At 42.6% G+C, this 17,983-nt stretch overlaps 1 pseudogene across 1 annotated transcript; it reads left to right on the plus strand.

Moving 5' to 3' along the window:
• Window positions 1–680: 680 nt before the first annotated feature.
• On the plus strand, window positions 681–1,116 carry LOC311606469 (large ribosomal subunit protein eL30-like; annotated as a pseudogene). The gene has a single exon. The product of its transcript is annotated as a large ribosomal subunit protein eL30-like (transcript).
• Window positions 1,117–17,983: the final 16,867 nt, after the last annotated feature.

Here is a 17,983-nt window from a genome sequence, read left to right on the forward strand (position 1 = left end):
CTTCAATAAGCATAATTCACTTACAAAACACTAAAAAAAAAAAAGACAAACACAAAGGATAATACTAAATGTAATTGCATTTTTTTAGATCAAAACCTTATAAGATGGAGCTATAGAAACTGAAACCTGGATGACCACCTTCAGGGCAACTATTGAAGGAATGAACATGGCGATGCTGTGATCATAGTAATGTTTTATATTGTCATTTAATGGATTTTTAAGAAGTGTTCTCTTTTAATTGGCCACACTTAAGATTTGTGCACTGGCCTTTCTCGCTCCCTGGCCGTCTTGGTGGCTGATCTTGGTTGGGGATTATCCCAAACCTAAGGGAGGAAGAGGGTGTCGATGCCGCCCCCGACCAGCAGGAAAGACACCGACACCAGGAACTCTTCTTGCAGCAGTTTATTCAGGAACCCTGATTACCAAAGTGACCTCGGGGAAAACGCCCACAGAACCTTTATAGTGTGCCTGGTCCTATCAGAGACTGCCACATTGTCACTCTTGGTTGGTCCTTGTGGATCACGCCACCTCACGCTATGCCCTCAGGCATGCGCATAAAGGGCTCACTCAAGGGCGCATTGCTCTGGGGAAGAAGCAGGAAGTGGATTTTGTCAAGTCATTGTACTTGGCAAGCTTCCAGGCGACCTCTTCTTTGAGCGCTGTCTGCGGCTCTCCATAAGATGGTGGCTGCAAAGAAGAGGATAATGTCTCTGGAGTTGGTTAACTCTAGCCTCTAGCTTGTTATGAAAAGTGGAAAGTATGTGCTGGGATACAACTAGACCCTGAAGATGATCAGACAAGGCAAAGCAAAATTGGTTATCCTTACCAACAACTGCCCAGCTTTGAGAAAATATGAAATAGAATACTATGCCATGTTGGCTAAAACTGGTGTCCACCACTACAGTGGCAATAATATTGAATTGGGCACAGTGTGCAGAAAATACTAGAGTATGCACACTGGCTGTTATTGACCCAGGTGATTCTGGTATTATTAGAAGATGCCAGAATAGACTGGTGAAGAGTAAATCAAGACAGTTTTCCTTTAATAAAAATTTGCCAGAACTCCTTAAAATTCAAAATAAATTTGTATACTGGTATGTTATACTTCATTTTTGAATTAATATGGTAAAATAAATGTGTAGATTAATTTAAAGATATTACTTTTCTATTAAAGTTTTTATAAAAGATGGCTACCCAACCATTTTAGCTCATCATCTATTTTCTATGCTCAGAAATCTTGGCTTTTCCTCAATATGATGTATTATTTCAAGAGTTTTTTTTTTTAAACAAAAGCTATATATTTTTTTAATTTTTTATTAATTTATTCTTGTTACATCTCAATGGTTATCCCATCCCTTGTATCCTCCCATTCTTCCCTCCCTCCCATTTTCCCCTTACTCCCCTCCCCTATGACTGTGACTGAGGGGGATTACCTCCCCCTGTATATGCTCATAGGGTATCAAGTCTCTTCTTGGTAACCTGCTATCCTTCCTCTGAGTGCAACCAGGGCTCCCCCTCCAGGGGATATGGTCAAATATGAGGCACCAGAGTACGTGTGAAAGTCATATCCCACTCTCCACTCAACTGTGGAGAATGTTCTGTCCATTGGCTAGATCTGGGTAGGGGTTTAAAGTTTACCACCTATATTGTCCTTGGCTAGTGACAAAAGCTATATATTATGTTAAATAAAAACTTTTTTTTTTAAATTACACATGTCAAACTGACTCTCAAATGAAGGAGGGTTTTTTTGTTTTTGTTTTTGTTTGTTTGTTCATTTTTGCAATGACCATAAAGTCCCTCTGCTACATGGGTTTAACACATAGTTCAGCCACCCCATCCCTCTGAGCTTTTCTGAGTGTGTGCTGGATTTCTTCTACAGTAAACTGTTAGCCTAGAAGACAAGGTGTTTCCCACAGTGCTGAAAACTATACACATTCTAGTTCCTGCTCATGACCCTCATAGGCCCCTCCCTCCTCCCCCCTATTCCCCTCCCCTAGTCCTCAGAGAAGGGGAGCCCTTCTCTCCTACCAACTGACCCCAGCCTATCCCTGCCAGGGGGAGATGATCTAAGTGCAGGCATCAGAGTCCATGCCAAGGACAGCCCCTGCTCCCCTTTCTAGGGGACCCATATGGATACTGAGCTGCCTATTGGCTCCATCTGAGTGAACAGCCTAGGTCTTCTCCATACATGGTCCTTGTTTGGTGTATCAGCCTCTGCTGGGGCCCTCATCCTGTTTGTTCTCTTCAACGGCTCCCAGTGTCTATTCTATTTGCCCTTCTGAATGAGAATTAAGCATCCTCCCTAGGGTCCTCCTTGTTACTTAGCTTCTTTAGGTCTGTGGATTGTGATATGGTTTTCCTGTATTATGTAGTTGATATCTACTTATAAGTGAGTATATACTGTGGATGTCCTTCTTGGTCTGGGTTACTTCACTCAGGATGATCTTTTCAGCTCCATCCATTTGCCTGCAAATTTCATGATGTCCTTGTTTTTGATAGCTAAATAGTATTCCATTGTGTAGGTACATCCTTAGCTATGAGAGAAATGCAAATCAAAATGACTCTGAGATTCCATCTTACACCTATCAGAATGGCTAAGATCAAAAACTCAAGTGACAGCACGTGCTGGCGAGGATGTGGAGAAAGGGGAACACTCTCCATAGCTGGTAGGAGTGTAAACTTGTACAATCACTTTGGAAATTAAGCTGGCACTATCTCAGAAAATTGGGAACAGTGCTACCTCAGGACCCAGCCATACCACTCCTGGGTATATACACAAAAAGTGCTCCACCATACAACAAGGACATTTGCTCAACTATGCTCATAGTGGCATTATTCATAATAGCCAGAAACTGGAAAACAACCCAGATGTCCCTCAACTGAAGAATGTATAATGAAACTGTGGTACATCTACACAATATCTACTTTATTTAAACTACATTTTTCCTTAGCCTTTATTTAAATGGAATGTTCTGAGTGCCCAGAATGAGACTCTATGTTAATTTCTGCTAAAGTTTATCACATTACCTTCATCCAACCCTTCAGCAGTCTCAAGGGTTGATATTATTTCTTTTGTGTTTTTATGTCAGTCCCCATTTTTCATGTTCTACTTTATACTAAAGAAATTAAAGTTTCATCTATTTTCTACTTCTAGGTAAGGTGTGAATGACCTGATCAGACTCTGTCAAATGTGGAGCTACATGTGGAACCACCTGGATGTGAAAACTCTCAGCTGCATGATACTGTTCTAGAACATAAGCAATACAGTGACGCTATGACATGGGCAGGCTAGCATCCCAGAACAGTTAAAACTGAAGCATAAGATACTGTTGATCAACAGTCTGAAAAAAAAAGCATCATATACATTAGGATTCTTTGAACATAAAACATAAATCATAGTTTCAAATAAAAAAAGTCCTGGCTAAATGGTCTAAGCAGAGCCGCACTGGTTTGCAGTGGGCTGCATATCGAGTGGGCAACCGCACATATTGTGTTTGAGGCAACAGCAGGGATGTGTGTGAAGATGATTAAGGATGTTCCTTAGCTTAGATGAGTTTACCAGCCAGTAAGGAAATATAAAAGGCAAGCATCTCAGACTGCTGCACTTTTTATGAAGAGTGGTTATCACTCTAGTCTTCCAGAATCTACAGTGATGCAGATGGCTGTATCATAACTTGTGAGCAAAGCATAAATCAGACATCAGTTGTTACCCTGAAGAGCCAAATTCTTTATTTCACTGTGTTAAGTGTTTCATACATTTTACTGAAAATGATACCCTAATGTAAATGACTCTGGTTAAAATTAATTATCACTTAATATCTATTCTAATTATGCAAAAGCAAAAACAACACCCTGGCACTGTCGTGTAGTCAATGTTTAATTCTGTAAAGGCATAGATATTTCTGAGCAAAAGAAAAACATGACATTGTTTCGTGATTTGAAACTTTGGAGTAAAAATATATTGAATTTGTTGACATTAATCAAAATAGCTTTATGTAACATATGTGTGTGTGCATACACAACTACATGTGTGCATGTACTCAGGAATCAATTTCTATGTGACTAATGGTCTTTGTGAACCACTGTCTCTCACACCATTGTGATTTTGCTGTCAATAATGACCCTTCACCCTGGTCGACAGGAACAACAGAACTCCCTTTCAGGAAAAATTCCACTAGTAACTTGACCAGGGAGGAAATCAATAGCTTCCTTCCTACTTACCTTCTCTTCCAAAGCAAAGAAAGCAGGAAACAAAATCAACTATGAGATGTCAAAAGACATGCCTTATCTTCCAACCAAAGAAAGGACACTTCTCTATTTGAAATCCCTTAGTACTTTCTTGCTCTGTTCTATATGTCAGGTTCTATTATTTGCATGAGAAGTTACCAGAATATGACTCAATTTCTTTGCTGTTGTTGTCTCCCCAGGCTCCTGGGTGCTGGGATTACAGGTTTGTGCTACCACTACCACCACCCCTGCCTCAATTGTTTAGTATAAAGGTTGTCTCTGACAATTATGAGTTCATTGCTTGTATTCCAACCCTTACATTCTCATTGACCTGTCACTCAATGTTAGATACTTTAGTGTAGTCCTCTGTAATGTATGTATACAATGAGGGTAATATGTTAATACCTTTCTCCTAGGCTCATTATTAAAAACTGACAAGCCAAAATGGCTATTCAGCAGCTGTCATGTTCTTTGGGCAAATATAGAAAGATTCCTTGATAGATTCAGAATTGGACAAAAGTGGGGAGATCTCTGCAACTCCATCCATGGCTATAAATATCTACAAGAAGCCATAGGGGGCAGGGAAACTACCAACAATTAGAGCAAGCAAACACAAAAAGCATGTGGCCCATTCTTCTAAGTTTCTAAGATGATTACAACTGACTACTAAATGGCTCACTCTAAGGGCAACACAACAGTCTCTGAAGGCTAGATACCTACTACCCACTCAAGAAAAGTGGCAGAACCTTCCTTAGCACCAGGCAACAAAAGGAAAGCATGTATATAGAGCAAGGACTGGATGGGACGATGGGACGAACCTCATACACCAGGGCTGGGGGACTTTGGATAGAAACACAGAGCTCTGCAGAAATCAAGATGCAAATGAGAGCTTGTACAGCTATTGCCTCCAAATTGAAACACTCCCTCCTGGAGTGCTTGGGAAGCTAACAACATTGACAGGGAGCTCATGGAACTTTCCAGACTCAAGAAACTCAGAAAATTACAGGATTCACAAGGGCCCCTTCAAGGCTATATACACAACAGGAAATTGCTAGGAGGAGCTGTTCCCTGGGAGGTGCCTGCAGGTTGTTCAGGGGGCCTCCAGAGATGCAGCATGAAGTCCATCCACCACCCATGTTGGAGCAAGCTTCGCAAGAGGGTGCTGCCTTTGAATAATCCAGCTCCTGTAAGTAACTGCTCCCCCATGTTCCTATATATAACCCCAATAAAGTCATTGGTTTGCCTAAGCTAGAGGCAGGGGAGTAATTTCTTTAGTCTGCCATTAGTTTCTTATCTAAGGTAAATATACTGTCTTCATATCTCTCCAGGAAAAGTCACATAATATGGAGATATTAGAATATAAAGGGGGAAAGGGATTCTCCCTTTGTTTCTTCAGTAGATGACAGACTAGACTGTGTAGTAGATATAAACATGTTTTTGTTTTGATCCCAAGTGTGGCATGAGGAACAGACTTTTGAGAGAACAGGTGATGTTTATCCACTTGGAGGTTGAACCACCTCATGTACGTGCTTGGTTTTTGCCAGCTGAAAAACATCCTAGTACAGACTCTGAGAAGAGATACATATATAAGCCCAAAACAGGAGAGGGGATTGAGATCTTGGTATTGTTTGGCTGTTCATCACTCCACTTCGAGATGCTCCTAGAGAGAACCACTCCAGAGAAGGCTTCGAGGCTTTGGGCTCCAGCTGAGGCTCCAGGTTCCAGTTGCTCCAAGTTCCAGTTGCTCCAGATTTCAGGAGCAACTTTGGTGGAGTTGCTGGTCTGCTGAAATCCTGCCAATGATGCCAGGAGAATTGTTCCCAGGAACTGAATCCAACAAGGTCTACTTTCCCTGTTCCCATTAACCTCTTTTCTCTCCTATCTAAGATAGGCAGGTTGGAAGAGAGGTATAAGCACTTAAAAAAAACAACAACAAAAAAGTAGGTGGAAAGTTGGAGCCTACAAGACTGTTTCTTTTATCCTAGGTGGTTCTAAAAGGAGAAGGCTTTACAAAGCATTCAGGTAAGTATGAACCTGGTGCAGGAAGAAGTGAGGACTAGACAGTCCTCTGAAGAAGTCAGCTTAGTTGGGAGGTACAATACAAACAGACAGTGCGTTGTGTTAAGTAAGCCACCTGCCAAAGAAGTCTGCATTTGCTATGCTGTATTTTTAGACCCTACAAAATTCATACGTTAGCAGCTTAATCACCAATCACAAATGGAAAGGTTTGGGAGGCAGGGGCCTTTTGGAGGCATTTGGGTCAGTGGAGCAACACCATCATAAAAGGTAGAGGGGTAGGTGCCTCCCTTCTGCTCCTCTGCTGTGTGAGGACATGATATCCCCCCTACTAGAGGGTACAGGATTCAAGGCACCACCTTGCAAGCAGATAGACAGACTCTAACCTGATGGCCTGACCTTGGCTCTAGAACCCTGAGAAATAAATGCCTGTTCTCTTTAAATTGTGTAGCCTATGAGGTTCCTGTTATACAAGGACACAGCAAATACTACAACCTGATTCTGGTGTCTGGAATCTATTAGTATGTTGACCTGCATGGCCAAAAAAAAAAAAAAAAAAGACTTTGCATTTGTGATTCTATTAAGGATCTTGAACCAGGGAGATGATTTTGGCTTATCCAGGTGCACCCAGTATAGCCAATGACTTCCTTGTAGAAACAAAGCAAAGAGGGCCAGAGTCAGAGAGAGAGGAAAATTAGAAACAAGACAAAGAGAACTGGTGTCATAGTGATCAGCAGCCGTATATGTAAGGATACAAGTGGAAGCTGAGCAAGACAAGGATGCCCTGCATCATCTACAGCCAACCTTGATCGCCCACAATGCACATATTGGCCTTCTGTGTCATTAGAAACCACTGATTGGTAGAAATTGGTTACAGCAGAACCAGCATCTGATACAGGACACAGGTGGCAACAGCCTAAACTCAGGAAGGGCAGGAACAAGGGGTCCTACCAGGGTACCCATCACTGCTATAGACTGGCCCTACAGAATAGAACAATAGTTACTTGTGCTCCTTTCTCTCTTGAGGATCACCTTAATGGCTGGACTAAATCATCTGATTTCAGTAAGAAAGTTTCCTTCTTCAAGTTTTACTGCTAAGAGAAAATTCAAAATCCTGACTAGAAGGAGAGGACAGTCTACACACACACGCCCAGAGTCTGAAAGCATGTGTGCACAGATGCGTATCTGATTACAGAATTCAGAAGAGAGTGGGGCTGGGGAGAAATTATGCCTGTAGTCTGTAATCATGCAGGAGACTTCAAACATGTGGCTTAAAAACTTGAGTCCAAAATTACAAAATGAGAGGGTTTGATTTGTCTCCCAGAGTTATGCCACCAGAGTTTGCGAGGAGGCAAAATGCTTAATTTCACAAAAGTGGAACAGATTCTCCTAGCTAAGCCCAAGACTTCAAAAAAGACATCACACAATATATATAAAACTCAAGCATGTCTGCAAATAGCTTTTCATTTCTATGTCAGATAGCCTGGCTATCTGATCACTGTATATACCAAGCAAAGGCAAAAATACACTCACACGTGCAAAATCACAGCATCAGAAACCTAGGAGGGTCATATTCCTTACAGCTTCCAGACTGACAGGCTCACTTAGCACTGTTAATTTGCAATTAGACTTTAATGATATAGGCAGTGTGCCAGATCTGTCCTTCCATTGGGCTCTAGCCTTTCTAAGAAAAAGGCACAAATCACAATCCTCTGTGTGTGTGTGTGTGTGTGTGTGTGTGTGTGTGTGTGTGTGTGTGTGTGTGTGTGTTTTACGGGTCTTACATATAGTCAAGCTAACCTTAAACTCATGGAAGACAGTCTGCCTCAGCCTCTTCGAAGTATAAGTATAAGGTATACCATTCTCAACTTCCAATTCTATTTTGCGTGTGTGTTCTTTCATGTGCTCTCATACACATAAGTATGTACACACCTGTGGAAGTCAGACAACCTTGAGTGTCATTGTTCATATTCTGTCCACCTTGTTTTGTGGAGACAGCATATCTCGTTGGCCTGGAGCTCACCAATTAGAGGCTAGTCAGTGAGCCCCGCAGATCCAACTTCCTGAACCATTCCAACATCCCGAATCCTAACATGATGGAATTATAGGTGGACACCACCACACTTGAATTTCTTTTTTTTTTTAATAATTTAATTAATTTATTCAGATTACAACTCAATTGTTATACCATCACTTGTATCCTCCAGCGTTCACCTTATTCCCCTCCCCTAGGTCTATGACCGAGGGGGACCTCCTCCCCAACTCTATGGTCATAGGCTATCAAGTCTCATCATGGTAGCCTGCCTATTCTTTCTCTGAGTGCTACGTGGCCTCCCCATCAAGGGGAAGTGGTCAAATATGGGGCACCAGAGCACACTTGAATTTCTTACATGGATTCTGCACATGAAAACCAGGCCTTTTGCATATGTGACAAGCACGTTACCCACTGAGCCATCTCCCGCCCTCCAGTCCACATTCGTAAAGGATAAGAATGTGCACGCCCTCACAAGAACACTAGAACAGGCTGGGGTTGGAGTCAGTTGTTCAAATGATGTTCTAGACCTCAAACAACCGAACTCCACACTGCAAGGTAGCATATCACATCATACGTTACAAGCCAGGCTTTAGGCCGAAATGAGTGCTGTTCCCTATGTCATCATCAAGCTGTGATGTCACATCCCAGGAAGAAGCACTGGGATATAGCAGAACACAGACACTCCCTCCCTCTGTCCTCAGACCAACTCCTTGAACCGTTTCAACATATTGAAATGATTGCATGAGACATATTGCATGCAAAATATTAGGTATCAAATATTCAATATTTGATACATAATATCAGTGTTTAATTTGATGATGACTATAATGATGAATATTGGCATAAAAGTTGGCAACTTCCCCCTCGCCACCAGGGTTTCATGTATATATGCCAGGCAAGTTCTCTATCGCTTAATAAGTACTTGTGAGAGAGGGGTGTCATGGCTAGGCCTTGAATCAATTAGACTCCTTCTAACAACCTAAACCTTGCAAGGAAACTTCCAAGATGGTTGTGGATACCAAGAATCTAGCTGAGCCCTTTCCTGAGCTGATGGAAAGAGTGTACAGGCCATGAGAGTCTACCACGATAGCTATAGGACTTGAGCTGATCCAAAAGCTTTCCACTCGACAAGTCACCCGAGTATAAGTACACACCTCCAGCCCCTGACCGTCCACACCTCCAGCCCCTGAACGTCCACATGGCCAGAGGCTTCAGGAGCCCCACAAGAAGACCATCAAGGCTGGTGGATCTGAACCCAGGGGGGACCTGCCCAAACTGTTGCACCAACCAAGGACAATGCATGCAGTAAACCCCCTGTTCAGATCTAGCCAGTGGACAGATATTCTGTGGCCATACGGTGGGGGAGAGGGTACCCTTCTGTCAGAGGTCTAGGGGAGGGGAATAGGGCAGAAGAGAGAGGAAGGATGGGAACAGGAAAATACAAGTGAAGGGATAACATTCAAAATGTAAGCTGAATGAATTATAATAAATTAAAAAAATTTTAAATAAATATATTTAAACAATTTTTAACTTTTTGGAAGGAAGGAAGGAAGGAAGGAAGGAAGGAAGGAAGAGAAAGGAAGAAAGGAAGGAAGGAAGGAAGGAAGGAAGGAAGGAAGGAAGGAAGAAAGAGGCTTCCTCGTGACTGCAGCCAGCAGCCCACCTCCAGCCACAGACCCCTTCGGTGGCTGCCTGGCTGCACAGCACCTCTCCAGTGCCTGAGCACAGCATGGGAGCAGAAGCTTCAACATTTGGCTCAGTGCAGCACAATTCTGACCACAGCTGGCCTTGCAGGGGCCGAAGTTTAATCAGGCCTGCATCACGCCTCAACAGTTTTCACTGTTCATTTTTGCTTCCTTCCTCAGTACTTAATTCCTGATGTATATTGTTAAAGCCCAGACAGACTTTCGTTGTCTGACTCCAGAAAACCCAACCTGAGACTGTTGAGATGTGGTGATAAGAAAAAAAGAAAGGAAGGGGGGAGGAATGAAAGAAGGAAAGAAGAGAGGAAGGAAGGAAGGAAGGAAGGAAGGAAGGAAGGAAGGAAGGAAGGCAAGCTATAGTATCCTCAGCCCTAGAACTTGTAACCTTATTTGCAAAACAAGCATTTTGGGTGTAATTAACAAAAGGATTCTAAATACAGAAAGTCTGTTCTATCACACAGGTGGGAACAATATAATCCTAAGGCTGGTTTTTCTCTTGATTGGGACGACTGAGATCAGTTCGGAGGCTTGCCAGGCTAGGCAATACTCATCCACTAGCTCCACCTACAGCCCATAAAGACCCTTATAAAATAGAGAAATACAAAAGTCAAGACTCCAAAGGGGGGGGGGGCTGTGGCAGATAGAGCAGAGGTCGAAGCAATGTGACTGTTGAACACAAACCAATGAAGGCCAGCAGCTCCTGCAAGCTAGAAAGTTCCTCCCCTGGGGACTCCAGGAGAAGCACAACCCTGAGAAGCACATTGAGATCACACTTCTGATCTCCAGGCGATGAATCTGTACTGCTTTAAGTCACTGAGTTTTTATAAATCAGATGCAATTTAAGAAATGCACATAGATTTGGGAACCTGAGTGACAGTGCTACGGTAAGACATACCTGAAAAGCTAGCGTTGGAACTGAGCAATGGGCACAGGATGGAAAAAAGCTGAGGAACATGGTAAGAAAAGCCTAGAGTGGTTATAGACTATTACTACACACAGGTTGTCAAGCATTCTGCTGGTGGAAAGGAACCACAGATACCCTCAAGTGCTGCTGGCTTTGTCTTCTCTGAAAATGTCAGACTCCAGCCACGGTGTCAGTGAGAAGAAAATAGAAATGTGTTGAGACTTTAGGGGTATGTATACGCCCACACAAAATTCTGACAACCCTAACATGTCACGAGGGGGCCTGGTTATGTCCAAATGCCAGGGAATGTAAGGGAATATTGCTAAGAAAAAGGCAAATAAAATGATTGAACTTATAATTCAGAAGTATACATAGGTGTCTTAGGTAAGATCTCCTGCAAGAGCTGCCCAACCCAATGCTGTGAGGCTTTGTTCCAACCTACACACACACACACACACACACACACACACACACACACACTTCTGTGAAGAAATTTGCTGCAATGTGTGTGCAGCCTTGCACTCCCTAGAGAATTGTTCTGTCTTCTGGCTACCAGCCTGTACTTTCTCACACTAGACGATGATATACTATTTCTTGAATGTCTTAGAGGGAATCGAAGACAGTGAAAGATTGATTATAATAGAAAAGATCTTAAAACACACATTGTATGACACATTTGAATACATTCCAAAATGTGCTGCTTTAAATTATATCTGAGTATGATTTTGATCTGATGTGATTGAGATAATGGCAAATTAAAAAAAAAAAAAAAAAAAAAAGAAACCTCTCTGTCTTTCCTCTAGGGGTAAAAAACAAACAAAGAGGACACACATCTAGGGAGTTCTCTCCTCCCAGCTCTACCAACAAAAACACTGGAGAGCCCACAACTGGATCAACTTGCATCATAATTGTCACTGCCATATGTCCCATTGTTTCAGTATTTTCTGATGCCTCCAGTTTGGATTACTATTTAGCTGAATTGCAGTTGCTGATTTTTAAGGATTTATGGTTTTATTAGAGCTTTTGATATTTATTTTATTGCAAGTGTATGAGTATTACCCTGCACGTATGTATGTGTGTCATGTGTGTACAGTGCCAGAAGAGGCTAAAAGAAGGCATTAAATCACCCGGAGGCACAGCTCCAGATAGTTGTAAGGCTACTGAATGGGTGCTGTGCAAAATTCTTAGTCCCCTGCAAGAACATCAAGTATTCTTCAGCACTGAGCCATCTCTCTAGCCCCATTTAATAGACTTTTTTTAAAAAAAAAAAAAAGACAGGGTTTCTCTGTATAGCTTTGGTTGTCCTGGACTCACTTTGTAGACCAGGCTGGCTTCGAACTCACAAAGACCCGCCTGCCTCTGCCTCCCTGAGTGCTGCGATTACAGCATTTAGTAGACTTTTAAAGTGATTTCAGGCTTCAGAAAAAAAACAAGCAGAGAGGGCAGCACTCCCATATCCTCCTATCCTCAGGTTTCCCCTATTATTAAAGTCATATATTGCTGTGTTGCATTTTTAAAAAACCAAAATATTTAAATTAATTCTGCTAATGAGGATTCAGAAGGAGGTAGGAAATACAGCAGAAAAATAATACATGTTCTCAAATAATATCTAAATTGTCAGGAGGAGAACATTGGGGAAAAGATGGGCATTACACACACTGCCCTGGGGGCTCACACAAAATTTGGAAGCATGTTATTGAGAATTATAGTGAAAATACCCTTTTATATGCCTCAGGAATCTTCACTGACCTGTGTCCTACAGTTGTATAGAGAGAAAACTAAAGAAGTCAACTTGGATATGAACTTGAGATTCCAAAGTGTTGAAGGTGCAACCTTTATCTTACCTCTTCTAGTAAAATGTAAGAGGAAATGGTGGATAACCAGAACTGTTGAATGGAAGAGAAGCCAGCCATTGATGGTTTGCGCCTCAACCTCTTCTGATCTGTTTGTGTGTTTGTTTTCGTTTGTTTGTTTTGTTTTGTTTTTCGAGACAGGGTCTGTCTGTGTTAGCCTTGGCTATCCTGGACTCACTTTGTAGACCAGGCTGGCCTCGAACTCACAGTTATCCACCTGCCTCTGCCTCCCGAGTGCTGGGATTAAAGGCGTGCACCACCACACCTGGCATATTCTGATCTTTTTAAAAGACACAAAAATTAGTAGGCACATGCCACTGCGTTCTGAGAAGAGAGCTAAGGACATGGATAAAGACCCTTTGCTAGTGCTTCAGGAAGATGAGTAGGTCAGAAGGAATGAGCAGGGGTGGCCTTTGAAAAGATTACTTTGTGACTCATGAGATCCCTCCACATCTCCATGGAAGTCGGGAAAGGCTGCAGAGAAGAAGCCTTTTTGTAATAATGGAGTAAGTCTTCCTGGTAAACATGAAAGGCTCACAAGGTTCAAAGTGAAGCTTGCAGAAACAGCCAGCTTGGAATCAGGGGACAGCTACCGTTGGATCTAAAATGTCCTCCAGGGCCTATCTATTATAGGCTGATCTCCTGTGGCACTGTTGGAAGGTGAGGGAGCTTGGAGAAATGGAGGTGTGAACTGGTGGGAAGTCTTGGGTCACTAAGCCTTCCCCTTGGAGAGGACTGTGGGGCACTAGTCTCCTCTCTGTGTTTGCTTCCTGGCCTCTGTGAGTAGGAGCAGCTTGCTCCAACCATGGACTCTCCACCACTTTTGCTGCCTTCCCACAGACCCAAAAGCATCAAAACCAGCCCCAGAGTTAAACCTTCAAACAATAGTAAAGGTCAAAGTAAAATTCAATTTTCTTTTTCCATTTTATCAGCCTCACCCACAGCCAGTACATTTGTTGAGATCGGAAACTTTGAACAAGCACATGCACATGGCATAGAGCTCAAAGACACTGCCCTTTATGTGTTGATATGGAGGCAAGCCAGAGACAGGGAAGAGTGAGTCTGAGCCTTGTTGGACCTAAGACAGGCTATGAATGATGGAATTCATATGCCAATGATGGGTAAAGATAAGTGCCTACTCGCCAACCTAAGGCAGACTATTTTGTGTTGAGACTTTCAGAGATAAATAGGATGAGATGAATGTATCCTTCATGAGGAAGAGAAATAAATTGTTGGTGCTCAGATGTGGGCTGTGGTAGGTTGAATAATGGTTCAGGACGAATCCACCCCTTAGTCTTCGGAGCCTATAAATATTCTACCTTATGAGGCAAAATGACTTTGCAGACGTGAACACGTTATAGATCTTGGGATGGAGGAGTTATCTGGATTATCTGAGGGCATTCAATGAAGTCACAGGATTTATAGTGAAAGGAAACTTTCACAAGACCCACACACCCACACCAAATGCACTCTTTAAGACATCCTGGCTTGAGAGGTTTCTGCTAAGAAGTGCGATAGCCACTGGTTCCTGAATACGAAATTTCTTTTCACTGAACTTACTTTAAAAAGCATTAAAATGCGAACAAGCCCTCTGAGCACCTATGATTAATTAAAAGATTGCATCTGGATATAGAGCATGTGTGTGCGAGACGCTGGGGTTTTTCAGGCCGGGCCAGTTCTTGGTACCCTCTCAGCCATCCGCCTGAAGAAGAAAGCTAATTACAAAGCTGGACAGCTCTTCCTGGGGCGGGGAGGCGGGGGGGGGGGGGGGGGGGGAATGGAGCCTAATGGCCATGAAACAGAAAGGAGCCAGCAGCAGTTTAGCCCGGGGTCACTCTCAAGGTATCCCAGAGAAAACAGAACAGTCATCCCCATTTTCTCTCTCCAGATGATACTGCCCAGGCCATCAAGGCAGGAAGACCTGAGGACGGACACATGGCTTTTACTCACAGTGCAGAAGAAGCATGTGGCACGGTGTGGGTTTTCTTTCTATCCTGAGCAGAGATCTTGACAATAAGCATCTGGAAGATTGTCCACTGTAAACTGTTTGGGTTTCTTTTCTTCTGTTTCCTGAGGCCGCAGCGACATGATACTGTAGGAATCCCTCCTTTCCTCTGCTGCCTTCCCACTGACAGCTCATAAACGATGGGCCACACTGGCAATGAAAGCTTCACAGTTATTTCTCAAAATACCAGGGGAATTTCAGCTCCACAGACCTCGGCCTGGATGCCAGAGAGAATGTTTTCTCCTAAGTCGTGGCAGCTTCAGCACCTGGGGCTCCACCTGGACTCCCACACGGCCCTTTAAGGCCTGAGCTAATAGCTTAATAAGTCTTAGGAGGAAGATCCAGTAACCAGGTGGAAAAATTAGATAAGAGGCTTTTCCTGTTTGTTGTGTTTTTAAATGCTTGTCGTGTGTAGGTTTTATACAAAGGGCCAATTTTCTTTGTATGTCTATTATACATTCTCTTGTTTAAGCAAAACTTGGATCGACTCATCTCTATAAATAATAACATGTTTATATATATATATATATATATATATATATATATATATATATATATATATATATAAACACATATACCCAAAATATGTCACAGGATCTGAATCAGAACACGGGTCTGTTAAAGTCCAGACCCCACGTTCCTAACTTCTTTCTGTGAGTGTGGTGCTGGGCATCACATCCAAGCCTGTGTGCTAGGCATGCACTGTACCACTAGCCCATACCCTAGCCTTGTGCCCTGTTAGCACCTTTTCCTTTAGCTTCCCTGCTTCCTTTCTGTGTGGAGGAGATGTTAAGTCTTTAATTACAATTATTCAATGTGATCATTCACTGTTATCGCATTAACTGAAGACATGTTCTTCATAATCCCTTTGAGCTCATGATCAGTGCAGCCAGGGCTCTGAAGGCCTGAGGCATGTTTATGCCCTACGTCTGTAGAAGGCCACGTGCTCTGTCTACCCACCGGCTAAGAAACCACCCGCTTCCTGGAGAGACAGTAGATTTCTCAATATTCTCTTAAGAGGGTGGCCTGTGTGTACCCCTCTCTCTTGGGAACTGAACCCAAAAGCCCAGGTGAGTCATAGGGTTTGAAAGCCAGAATTGACTATTCTCCTGTTCAACCTGTGTCCTAGCATTCTCAAGGTCATCCATGCCACAGCTGTCACAGGAGTGGCCATCAGAAACGGCCAAGCAATAGGGCTAAGAAAGTCAGAAGGGAAACTTCTGGGTATTATCCCAACTCAAAGGAGGCTTGGAGCCAAGCATAGAGGTGCATGCTCGTAATCTAGCACTTGAGGAGGCAGAGGTAGCCAGGTCTCTGTGAGTTCAAGGCCAGACTCATCTAAAAAGTGAATCCAGACTATCCATCTTCTGTCTTCTATTATCCACTACACACACACACAGAGAGAGAGAGAGAGAGAGAGAGAGAGAGAGAGAGAGAGAGAGAGAGAGAGAGAGAGACAGAGAGACAGAGAGAGAGACAGAGAGAGAGAAAGAGACAGACAGACAGACAGACAGACAGACAGAGACAGAGAGACAGAGACAGACAGAGAGACAGAGAGACAGAGACAGAGACAGAGAGAGACAGAGACATGCATGCACTTTATCCCTTTGTTGTAGATGCTAAGCAACTCTCTACAACCAAGCTGCACTCTGCCCTTACTGTAGAATATTTTATAATGAATTTTGGCATCAAGTAATATCATGCAAACATTTAATAGCCAAGGAATTTTTAGCATTACCAAGATACCATTACTACACCTAATAAAACAAATAATAATTCTGTAATATAACTTTTATTAGTGATCAAATTCCCTGGGTGTCTTGAAAACATCATTTTAAGAATGATGTTTGCATTATTATTCAAGTAAGGACCATAGATTGTCTTAGGTAATAGGTCTCTTAAGTCCGTTTTAATGTGCACTCGTAACTTTACCCTCTAAAGTCTGTGACTGTTAAAATTCTAATGCGTGTGTAATCGTGCCTACGGACTCAGGCTGATCCCTGAAAGTCACAAGTTGACAGGCTGACGTGAAGGTGCTGTGTTCTGCAGGACAAAGAAGACTTCCTCACAAAGGAGTCTGGCGCCCTCTAGTGCTTTTTCTGATTGTACCTGCTTCTGAGTTTCAACCCAATTTTGAAACAAAAAGCAACCCTGGTGTAACTAGTTGCTCCTTGATGACATTTTGGCTGTGTCTTCCTTACAGCACAGTACTCAGTGAGTCTCTTTAACATTGAGAGGTAACACTGAAATCCAAGCTGTGTCAGGAGCAAATTGTTTATTCTCTCTTGAGTCCTCAGATTATTCAGGAGGATGTCACAGTCCATCACTCAGAGTGACACCTCCATTGTTTATGCTGGAGTGTCAGTCTCCTGCACACTTCCATTGTGTGTTAATATCTCATATTTCAAACTGCTGCCTCTTGGTGGCCCTCATAACTACATTCAGGATGGACTAGGGAAGGAAAACAAGGCCTATTCTAAGGTAATGAGCGATGCTTGGCTTTTGTCATGACAAGAACAGAGATGAGGGAGGCAATATGAAAGACAATCATATAAATATGTTATAAGAGTTCTTAAGGCCAGGCCACACAACCAGAATAAAGGAAGAAAGAAGCATAAATTGTCTTAGAAATATTGTATTTTAAATAGTGAGAGGTTGAAATTAACATATCATACAGCAATAATTGATGCTGTATGATGTAAAACTAATATGAAAATAAAAGGAGAATCAAACCAAGATACATTTGTTTACCTTGGATAATTCCATATTTCTGAATATATGGAAACTTTGCATTTTCTGCTACAGCTATGTGAAAGCATACTTTTCTATCCTTATGTTTAAAAATAATCACCACTGTTTTAGTCTGCTTCTTGTGGCTGCAGTAAACATGGACCAAAACCAATTCTAGGAGGAAATGTTTATTTGGCTTGCACTTCCAAGTCACAGTCCATCATTAAGAAAGTCACTTCAGGAACTTAAACAGGAACTGGGAGGCAGGAACTGAAGCAGAGGCCAAGGAGGAACACTGCTTACTAGCTTGCTCCCTATGGCTGTTCAGCTGGATTTTTTTATACAACCCAGGATAACATGCCCAAGAATGACACCCCCCACACAGTGAGCTGAGCCCTCCCACATCAGTCATTAATCTGGAAAATGTCCTACTTACAGCCCATGAGCCAGTCTGATGAAGGCAGTCCCTCAGTTGAGATGTTCTCTTTCCAGGTGACTTTAGTTTGTGTC

This window comes from Acomys minous, assembly GCF_964271855.1.
Source record: "Acomys minous genome assembly, chromosome: 10".
Taxonomy (NCBI): Eukaryota; Metazoa; Chordata; class Mammalia; order Rodentia; family Muridae; genus Acomys; species Acomys minous.